At 39.9% G+C, this 11,761-nt stretch overlaps 1 pseudogene; it reads left to right on the top strand.

Annotated features, from left to right (window-relative positions):
- Window positions 1-240: 240 nt before the first annotated feature.
- On the top strand, window positions 241-2,313 carry LOC147629230 (uncharacterized; annotated as a pseudogene).
- The last annotated feature ends 9,448 nt before the right edge of the window (window positions 2,314-11,761 follow it).

Genomic DNA, 11,761 nt, shown 5'->3' with positions numbered 1-11,761 from the left:
GTTATAAACTATCATCGGAATGAGCACCTGAAAAAGGTGCCGAAAGAGTTATCTATAATTTCGTCAAAATGAAGGCCGAAAACCACTTCGAAAAAATGTTTTTTTCCAAATTTTTCTTTGCTAGCCTTTTTTGTATCCAAATATATATATATATTCTCACTTTTGGTATACATAAATACATATAAGCATATATGAAACCAATAAAAAGATGAAAGTTGGTCACATCATGAGAGTATTTACATGTTTACAAAATCATACTTGATCATTATCAACTCTCTCATCCTCAAAAAGATCATTGGCCTTGAGCGAAGGATTAACTTGAACGAGGAAGTTGTTGAAGCAAGTTCTCTTCAGGAGGAACATGAAAATGTTGAGCCGCTTGAAAAGAAGGTAAGAACTTTCATTCCTCAATGGAAACAAATACATACATGGGCATGTCCTTTTTCTGAAAATGGGAAAGAGTAAGATGCTGGTGGTGTAAAGAATTCAGAATGAATAATCCTTATGGCAAAGAGGGAGCTATAACCATTCAGCTTCTCGCTCTTGATAAGCATGCGGAATCGGATGCACATAAGCTAGCTGCCTAAAGGTGGATGCTCAAAAGCCACAAAGATGTATTGCCAATTGAAAAGCATGTAGGGCTTATGATTGATGTTGAGAAAACTCGCATCATAAGTGCTATGCAAATAATGTATTTCATTGCAGTTGAGGACTTTCCTTTGGACTTTTTCAAGTCTCAATGTCGGTTCTTATGATACATGGGTACTCCAAGAATGCCCATCAATGATGAGTATTCTGCATATACCAATAGAACTTCCGGAATGGAGTTTCTGAAAGCCGCAAGAGAGAACTATTGGGGAATCCTTAAATCCTCCATTGGCAAAAGTCCATTATTTTCGGTGTTGATCGATGATAGTACGGATCTCACCTTGGAAAAGCACATGATCGTGTATATGACTTACCTGGAAGATGAAGGTAATGGTCCATGCGCTTGCAAGTTTGTGGCTTTTATCCCATTGGATGATGGGAAAGCCAAAACAAATTTTAATGCATTGATGACTCTATTGGAAGAAATGGGCTTTGTCTCTTGCGAAGCTCATTGGGTTTGCATTGGCTGGAGCCTCAAACATGAGAGGTGTGAACAATGAAGTGCTTGCCAAATTGCAAGAGAAAGTGCCACATGACATTGGCGTACATTGCGTTTCTCATCGCGTGAAGTGCTTGTGGTGTCGGATGCATGTGATAAATATGTGGAATTTGGGTTTTTGGATGCTTTTGCCAGTAGAGTTCATGCATGGGTGGGAAGGTCCACACAACATCACAATAATCTCAATAGGTTGATCAAGGCATTTAGTCTTAAACCCTTAGAAGTTCTAAGGATACATAGTGTTCGATGGTTATCAAAGGGTAAAGTTATGAGTGGATACGATGCCCGCCCTCTTGAGTGACTTTAAGGAGAATGATGCAAATCTCTATAGCATTGCTACAACTTTTCAAGTGAAATTCTTGATTCATTTTATGGCGGATGTATTGCATGAAATGAACTTTCTCAATAAGAAGTTTCAAAAAGACCATGTGGATATCATGGATGTTGCAAATGCCTTAGATGTTGTTATTGAGCTCCTTCAAAAGAGGTATTTTGGTAATCCATTTGGGTATGGTTCAAAGAACTATAGAGAGTTCTTGATTAAGATCAACAATCATGTACTTGTCTATGTTCGAGAGGATGGTTGTGTTGAAAGGCATGCTTTGCATTACTCTTTGTTGCCAAACTCTACTAGTGGAGGGGAACTATATGATTGCATCACACTTGCCAGGCATTTGTTAGTGAATTAATCAATGGAATAAATTCTAGATTTACTGATTTGCCTCTTTTCAATGCGGCAAAGCTTTTTCTCCTTCTAGCTCTATGAGAAGGATGTTTGTGTTCGAGGTCAAACGCACAAGGGATTTATGGATCGATTATGTACAAAGTTTGGTGTTCAAGGGAGTAAGCTTATAGATGCAATGCAATGTGAGTTTGAAGTGGATCATTTTTGTCTCACATTGTACAAAGAAAATCAAAGCTTTACTTTCCACGAAGCATGGGGACATTATTGTGGTGAAACGGAGTGAGTTGAATCTTATCCAAATCTCATGAAGCTTTGGCAAGCACTACTTGTGGTTCCAGTGAGCACCGCCAAATGTGAAAGAGGGTTCTTGAAGCAGAATCGTATCAAAGATGACGAGAGGAGTAGTCTTACATTGACTACATTACACAATCTCATGATTTTGTCATTATCAGCACCACATGCTTTGGATGAGGTGGATTAGGAAAAGATTTATGACATATGGGCCTCCATGAAGTTTCGGAGAGTTTGAGGATTGTCTTCCTAGTTTTGCACGAGGTATGATGATTTATTATGCAACTTTTTGGTGATGGGATGCCTATGTATGTTGTGCGAGTTTTTGGCATTGCAACTTTTTGGTGATGGGATGCCTATGTATGTTGTGCGAGTTTTTGGCATTGCAATGTTTTGGTGATGGGATGACTACGTATGTTGTGTGAGTTTTTGGCATTGCAACTTTTTGGTGATGGCATGCCTATGTATGTTGTGCGCGTTTTTGGCATTGCAACGTTTTGGTGATGGGATGACTATGTAGCAAATTTTTTGGAAGGAAACTTAAAATGTATGCATCTTTGTGGTGTAAAGAGATCGACTATGTAAGTTGTAACTTTTTGAGAGAAAATGGGCTATGTAAGTCTTATGTGATAACGTAACCTCTATAACCTTGTGAGATTTATAAGTATTGCATCCTTGAGAGTGAATTATCTAGTCATTAAAACTACTTGGATTTCAAGTGGCTATGTAAATTTTTAGGTCCGTTGAAAGTGGATCACCTTTTTGCTTCTCTAAACTTGCTTGTGTAGGCCACTTCACTACAATGGTAGATGTTTTTCCCTAGTACCTTGTTTGTCAAAGAGAGGAAGTGGATCCATAATGAAGAAAGACTCAACTGCTTTATTCTCAAAGATGAAAAACTTATCGAGGTAAGAATAAAATAACTCAACTTTAACATTATCTTTTATTGTGATTTCTCAACTATCTTATCTTTTGGCATGGTTTTCAAGATGGACAAGAGGATAAAAGCTTTATTCAATAAACATGGGCAAGGTGGAATCAAGATGCATCAACAAATGGTATTTCTTTTCATTGTGTTCAAAATTTGATTTTTAATGTTTTTTTGTATTGCAACTGTTTTAAAAGTTTTATTTTTGTAGTCTCAAAGCTTAGTATATAAGTCCACATAAATTATAATGAAGTAAATTTATAGTCAAACTCAAGGTGTACAGAAGAATATTAAAATTTTGTGTATAAAATACTTCTCGGCTTTGCTTAACGGCTTATGGGAAGTCCAATTTTTTTTTTTTGGGATGCATAGTGAAGACCTACAATATGTGTAGTTTCAAGCGGGAAGACCACGCTTCGTTTGGTCTTCCAAAAAAATACCAAGGGAAGTGTTCCATTTTCAGCGCTACTCTGCGCTCTGAGCGCACATGCTTGTGAGCCCATCAGAGCTCTGAGCTCGGAGCCCATCAGAGCTCTGAGCTGAATGCTACTCGGCAAAGGCTGACTGCTCATTGTGTATTAACTACGCAGGTAAAGAAGATCCTACACCACGGTCCACAAGGTACAATTTAGGGCTTCGTGATGTTTAAAAATGAATGCTGGTGTTTAAAAGGTCCCCTTTTTTTCGGGCATGTTCTTGTGCACAGGCACTGGGAAGAAAATCAAACAGTGCACTTGCGTCGCCGTCTCAGTTCTCATCAAAAGACTCACCTAAATTAGCGATTATAATTTTTCACAAGGCACAAAGAACCATGATCTGATAACGTCTTTCAAATCAGACTTGAGCTTTACGTGTGTACAAATAACATATGGGGAGGCTTTTGTGCGCAAACTATCCCAACCTTCAGAATGAGAAGATGTCCACCACGTTTGAACGTTTTTTCTTGTTCAGACTGCCTTTGAAAATTTTTGGGTGGATTTGATAATTAGAATACATAGAAAGACTAGTGATGGTTGTCAAAAATCAATGCTAAGTGGACTTAGAGCTAGGACCCATGCAAACTACTCACTTAGATTTGGCAGGGTGGGTAGAGTAAACATGTCCCACATCGCCTAGTTTCCACTTCTAGCTTCCTCCCAAAAGGTATGCTCATCTGCTCAAGCTCCAGTTGTCTATTCATAGATTTTAAATAGTAGGGAAACCCGACATATGACTAGCAAAAGGACTAGTATAGTTCCTGACAACCTTTACAAGAATCCATCAATATTATTATCGGTAATAATGCTAAATGTCCAGCCGAAGGGTCTGGAACTATCTCATTTGTGGTAGCTACAGGTGAACAAAAGAAGCTGTCTGATGTGATCTACATGTCCCAAATAATGAGAAACCTACTCTCATTTTCTCTGCAATAATAGATATCGTGGCCTTGAAGTACGCTTGAAGAAAACAATAACAGAGATTCTAGATGTTGAGGGGAAGATAGTTTGCAAAGCTATGAGGAAGAACAATTTGTATGAGCTGAGTACTCTTATAGCTATTGTAGACAAGGACATAAGAAAACTTTGGCATGAGCGATTTAGTGACATCGAATTTGTCATGTTGAGGGAGATGTAGAAAATGGGGATGGTGGAAAATTTACCTACATTTGCAGAATTGCAAGAACCATGTGAAGCTTGTATGATGAACATGCAACACCGGAAGGCATTTCCACAAGAGAGCAGCAATCTAGCAAAGTCTCCTCTAGAGCTAGTACATGCTAATCTTTGTGGTAAGATGTGTAATGATGCATTGGAGGATCTTCTTACTTTATGCTGTTAGACCATAGGAAAATGTGGGTTTATTTCCTTCGTGATATGCTGAAGCTTTTGGCAAGTTTAAACAATGACATAAATTTGTGGAGAATGAGAGAAGACAGAAGGTGAAGAAGTCTCAAACGGATCAAGGAGGATAATTTACTTCGGGTGAAATGAATACTGCAAGGAGCATGGCATCGAGTGCCATCTCACTCCAATACATACACCTCAACAAAATGGAGTTGTGGAGGAACACCACAACTGCACAGTCGCGTGAAAATGGCAAGAGGTATGATGAAAGAGAAAGGGTTACCAAGAGGTTCAGAACTGATCTTACACGAAGGAGCTCAAGGGAATCACACCATATGAGGCTTATTCGGGTAAGAAGCCTTCATGTTCTCATTTTTCAACATTCGGGTAAGAAGCCTTCATGTTCTCATTTTTCAACATTCGGTTGTGAATGTTACATGCATATACTAGATGCAAATAGAACTAAGATTGCTGCCAAAAGAAAGAAATGTATCTTCCTTGGATACAGTACTACTACAGAGTCGAACGCATATCGCCTACTTGATCCAGACGCTAAGAAGATAATGGTCAGCCAAGATGTGGTGTTTGTGTAGCATCCAGATTTAGTGGAGGATAGGGATCCATCCACTTTATCATCAAACGTAGAAATAATCCACCATGTGCCCAACCCAAGCACCAGAAAACTAAAGGAGGAGGAGTGTTGGAATGATGAAGACTCTCAAAAATCACACCATCCTGTCCCTGAACCTAAAGGACATCCACTTCCTACATGGGTTAGGCAGTTCTTTGATGATCACTAACCCCCACCTAATGTTGTAGAAACTTCAACATATGGCTTATGCATATCAAAGAGAATAGAGGAGCGGAAAAGGTATTATGAACACATTGCCAATATGGCCTTGATGGCTGAGATAATGGATTTAGTGAAGGAGCCCACAAATGTAGAAGAAACTTTCGTAGATCCAATGCGAACAGAAGCGATGCAGTCAAAGTATGACAACATCATAAAAGACAACACTTGGGAGCTACTTGATTGGCCACCAAAACGAAAGGAAATTGGCACTAAGTGGGTGTGGAAAGCAAAGTATAAATATGATGGCTCATTGGAGAAATATAGAGCTAGGCTAGTTGCATAATAAGGTTTTTCACAAGTTGAAGGTCTTGATGTCAGTGAAACCTTTGTCCAAATAGCTCGAATAACCACCATTCACATAATACTTGCCTTGGATGCTAATAAGAAGTGCTTGTTTTTTTAAAATGGATGTAAACAGCTTGTCTAAATGGACATTTCAAGGAGGAGGTGTATGTTGCTTAGCTGCTAGGGTTTGAGCTGCCCGGATCAAAAAATAAGGTTTGCAAGTTGAAGAAGGCTTTATACAGGTTGAAACAAGCCCCAAGGGCATGATACCAATGAATAGATAATTTTTGAAAAAATATTGGTCTTTCTAGAAGTGCATCTAATGCGTTAACTTATATGTACTTAGACGGGATGGCAAATATGTGATAGTTGTCCTCTATGTGGATGACCTGATTAACATAGGCAACCATGAAGACTCAGGAGGTTCACCTAAAAATATGTAAGTATAGCATGTGAGTTCAAATGAAGGGGCTTTTTAATTCAAAATTTTAAGGTGAATTTATAGGAATACATTTACAAAAGGGGTTTTTAAATCAATTTTGGAAAAACATCCGTAAGTCCATAAAGAAAAAGGGGTCATTTTATTCATGAAGAATTCACAGGTAAGCGGTTTTTTAACACCCCTTGAACGCACGTAATACAAGGGTTTCTTAGTAGTGCACCCCTCGAGCATGAAGACTTGATTCAACAAACAAGAGAAAGGCTTGGCTCTAAGTTTGAGATGATAGACTTGGGGCTCTTACACCATTGTTTGGGGATTAAGGTTGGGCAAGAGTCGAGTCTGACAAGATCTTCATTTCTCGACAAAAGTATGCAATAGAGATGTTGAAGACATTTTGTACGATAAACTGCAAGCCAATAAGTAAATTAATGGATGTAAACTCTAGGCTTTCTAAGGACACTTCACCTTTGGTGAACATCAAGATGTATAGGAAGCTCATTGGAAATTTTGCTTTCTTGTGCAATACTAGATCATACATTTGCTATATAGTTGGTGTGTTGAGTAGGCTCTCTAGCAAACCAAGGGAAAGTCATTAGAATGCAACATTGTGTGTGCTCAGGTACATCAAAGGTACCATTGATTATGGAATTACATACATGGTTAGTGACTCCTTAGTGGGATATTGTGAATCTGATTGGGATGGAGATTGTGACACCAAAGCTTTTCACTTGGATCTCGTGTGTTCTCTTGGATTAGTAAGAAGAAACCCATAGTGGCACTTTCTTCAAGTAAAGCAAAGTACAAGGCTGCTTATTTTGGTGCCTGTGAGGTAGTATGATTGAGAAGGATTCTAGCAGATATGGGATTTCGAGTGAGGTCAGCCACCACAACCTTATGATGAGACAATCAGAGTTGCATGGCCATTGCAGAAAACCCTCTGTTTATTCCTCGCACAAAGCACATTGTGATTCAATATCATTATATGTGGGAGTTGATTGAGGATGATATTGTGGAGCTGGAGTACTATTCTATGGAGGAGAACTCTGTCGACATCTTCACCAAAGCTCTTGGGAAGGACCAGCTCACTCGACATCTTCATGAAATTGGCATTGGGCCAAGAAACTCCTTTGGGTGGACATTGATGGGGGGTGTTAGTATATGTTCAATTCTCGCCTCTCACCATGTATCTCACATTGATGTATAGTGCACATTTATACATATCTTTAGTAGTGGAAACCCCAGCTTAGATGCTTGAAGGGGTTATAGTTATGACCACCGTTGATGGTGGTTAGGAGATGAAGAGGGGTACAATCGTTAGCAAGGGCCCCGAAAAGGTATATATTCCCTCAAATACTGATTTTATCATAAGTGGAAATTGGTCATTTGGGATGCATTATGAATACATGGCATAGCTGCACACCTCTTCTTGGACGCATCCACCACACTACCTGCAACACCATAAATGGATGTAGTTGGCACAAGCTAAGTCATCCAATGCTTTATGAGCATATATTCCCTATACTCTCAAGATGCTCTCCATCTAAAGTTTTTCTACATTGCAATCTAAGCTCGCCACTAGAGCGCACAGGGAAACAACACCATCTTGTTTGGTAAAATAAAAAATTTGAAATTCTCTCCATTCTCTCTATTGCATTGTCTAGTGTAATTTCTCTTGATGTATCCTTTTTCGCTGTGCCATATTCTTAAAGGTACTACATAGATGTAGATTGGGCTAGTAGTGTCTCGGACATGGGATCTCCAAGTGGCTTTAGGTTTTCTTTTAGGGGTGTTGCTATTAGCTAGATGAGCATTCTATAATTATATTGTTGAGAGCTTCAATACAAGGGTGTTGCTCTGGTGACATGTGAGATAGCTTGGTTAAAAAACTACTTGTGGATATGGGTGATCCCATGGATCATTTGTTGTGCCAGCATAAGCAGTGGATCATGCTAGAATGAAGCACATTGAGGTACATTATCATTTTGTGAGGGAGAAGGTTCTAATAGGTGATGTGAATTTGGTTTATATGAGTATAGAGGGTCTCGTAGCCATACATATTCACAAAGGCATTGAGCATAGAGAAACTCTAAATGTTTAGGAGCTTACTTAGAATACAAGATCTGCAGCAGAGCTTTAGGGGTAGTGTTGAGATATCAATATCCACTAATGCGGGTATGGATGGCATGCCAGGATGATAGCTTCGTACTTACGGCTAACATGACATCCACTTTGGTTAATGTGGTGCACCTTGTACTACAAGCTATCAGTTGTGTAGATGTAGCATGGAGTGGATCTCTAAGCTAGTGCAAGTCCACACTTGATGGAGGCTTGCACGTGTATGGCCATGTTGTAGTTTTTTACATGTAGCATTGTTCCACGGGAACACGGATTATGGAAGGAGGCCGGAAGCAATTAATGCGAGAGAGCGAGATTGTAGCCATAGGAACATAAAGACGCACATAATTTTTCCATATTTTTGTGCCGAAGTGCAATGTAAATCGTTTTAGGCCAATGTGGGTTCTAAATGAGAGTTCTAAGCCTTATTAAGCAAGGCTCACTTATGGGGTTGTCCGTCCATGTGTGAAAGAGGCCTAGGGTTAGGGTTAGTGACATCTCTTTAAAAGAGATGTTAGCTAAAGAAAGAGGACGTTTTTTGGCCATTCTCATAAGCTATTGAGTGAAGCTCTTGAGCTCTCAAGCTATGGCAACTCTCTAACTCTCTCTCTATTGTACTCTAATGAGCATTAAGCTCCAATGAGTATAGCTCCACTTCTTTCTCTTAATCTGTTTTAGCATCATTGAAGTAGATTAATCTATGATTAGTTGAATGCTTCTTTCTTTCTCTTGTGTATGCATGCTTGTAGTGTGTGTGTGTGTAGACTCCATTGATGCAAGCTCTTGCCCACTTCATTGGCAATGAGTTATTCATGGATAGACTCTCTCTATGAGCTTGTGGGTTTGTGAATGTTACATTCTATGCTTGCTTAAGCTTGTGGGTTAGTAGATGCACGCTTATGGGTTTGCTTGCATTAGGGAAAGCTAAGATTTAATCAATGTTTGAACGGGATTAAGAGATTGCTATGCAATGCTTGTTCTCTTGATTAGTGAAGTGGGTTTAAGGGATTGAGAGAATGGTTGAATCGTCAAGTGGTGGTTCGTGTATGTGAGCTCTCCCTTAAGGGATAAGCCTTCATGCACTAATCGGGTCGAGTCCTCGGATTGACATAGTGTTTTTGAACACATTTGTTGATCGGTAGTACTCTATGAGCACTATATTGCACGGTAGAGAGAACCGCTCTATAATGGCGCCGCTGTCAAGGAAAGAGTGCCTACATTAGCTGAGCACCGTACACACACTACCACTCCTTGTTAAGCTCCAATCGGTTGCAAAACTGTTGGATAGGAGAGCAGGCTTTGGGACTAATTTTGGTACTTATTTAAGACTAATCTTTTGTTAAATTCTCTTTATTGTCTTGCAATTTGAGCGTGATTGGCTAGCTACGCCTCTCCCTTGAGGTCAAGACAAGGATTCAACACACGGGAAGGGATGGAGGTAGGCGCTAAACCTGCCAATTTCAATTTGTGTGCGAAAGAGAGAGGCCTGATTTGCATTTCTGTCATTCTGTTTGAGGATAATTTTTACATTTTCAATTTTTTGCATGTTTGTTTTATTTTCTGTTCTTAGCTTAGTTTAGTTTTCTGCATCTTTAATTTTGTGCATTTTAGTTCTCTGTTAAACTTGCACCTGTAGAGAAACTGAAATCTGCACATGCATTGAATTCGCTGCAAATCTCACAGCTGCACACGCATTGAGTTCCCTGCACACGCATTGAATTTGCTACAAATCTCACAGCTGCACACGCATTGAGTTCACTGCACACGCACTTCAAAAAAAAATAATAAAAGAAGGCGGCTATGCGTGAACAGCGCACCACGCGGAGAGACCCACACACCGCACCATAAAGACCGCCACCGCACCGGATAAGGGGGTGCAAAAAAAAAAACCTTAAAATTTTTCATTTTCTGGCGCAAAAAATTGGGAGGTTATCTAACCTTTCAAGAGGAGTTAGAAAATACCCATCGTCGAAATTTCGGTCCCGGAACCATTTTTCCATAGTGAGCTCAGTATGGGAAATTTTCACCAGATCTCTTTCTCTCTCTAAATCTTCTCTCTAAAACGCCCTGCACTCCTTCTCCATGGAAAAAAGCGTCTTTCTCTACTCCAAAAGCCATAGCTAACAGATCTGTACTCCTAAATGAGCCTTCTCTCTCCAAACCCACAGTAGTAGCCATGGCTTGCAGGGAAGAATCTTACCATGAGCATTCTCTCTACAGTACTTGGTCCTCTCTCCATAGCTAGCAGGTCTGTACTCCTAAATGAGCCTTCTCTCTCCAAACCCACAGTAGTAGCCATGGCTTGCAAGGAAGAAGCTTACCAGGAGCATTCTTTCTACAATACTTGGTTCTCTCTCCAAACCCACAGTAGTAGCACAGAAGAACCTTTTCATGAAGTATTCTCTCTCTATATTGCTTAGCAGCCATAGCTTGCACTAAAGAAGCTTCCCATGATGCATTGTCTCCTTTGCATTTTCGTCTCACCATTGCCAACCCTCTCTATGTTTCTTTGGCTCCCTTTCTGGCTTCTTTCTCTATCCACAATGCAGCTCTAGAGGAGCAACCCTCATCTCCATTCTTCCCATTATTTTTTGATACCATATCCTGCTCCTTCCACTCCTATTCAACCCAAGCTTACAAGCCTACTTTCTTGTAGATGGCACTACAAGACATCACCAATAAGCCTTCTAAGATCCGCCTTTAGGTTGATTTGGAGACAGAATACGCAACCCTACGTAGTAGGCATGTTGCACCCAATATTTCATACGATCAGCTTCGAATGCAAGGAGCAAAGGCCATTGATCTTTGGATTGATGGAAATCTTTATCCACCAGATCCAATATCTGGTGCCCCTCCACCATTCAAAAGCATTACAAGTTTTCTTATGTTTGTTGGTGATGGTTTCAATGGGCTTCTTGGCTATTGTAGGAGATTACACATGTTGTGGCTAGATGAGGCAGCTGAAAAGAGGCAAACACAATTTGTCTTCGACCAGCTTCAAGCGGCATCGACTAAGCAGATCAATGGTTTGATGCAGAGGATTAAAGAGCTCTCAGAGGAGCTTGAGGTGTAGAAGAATAATCTAGCGGATCGTGTGTGCACAATAAATCAATTTACCGATAATTATGTTCGTCTTCAACACTCCACTCGTAATCTTCGGCGTCGTGTTCACCATTTCACTCATCTTCCCAT

Source organism: Cibotium barometz, chromosome 18 (assembly GCF_041138505.1).
Source record: "Cibotium barometz isolate CiBa-2024 chromosome 18, ASM4113850v1, whole genome shotgun sequence".
Classification (NCBI taxonomy): domain Eukaryota; kingdom Viridiplantae; phylum Streptophyta; class Polypodiopsida; order Cyatheales; family Cibotiaceae; genus Cibotium; species Cibotium barometz.
This window is presented reverse-complemented; position numbering and strand designations above follow the sequence as displayed.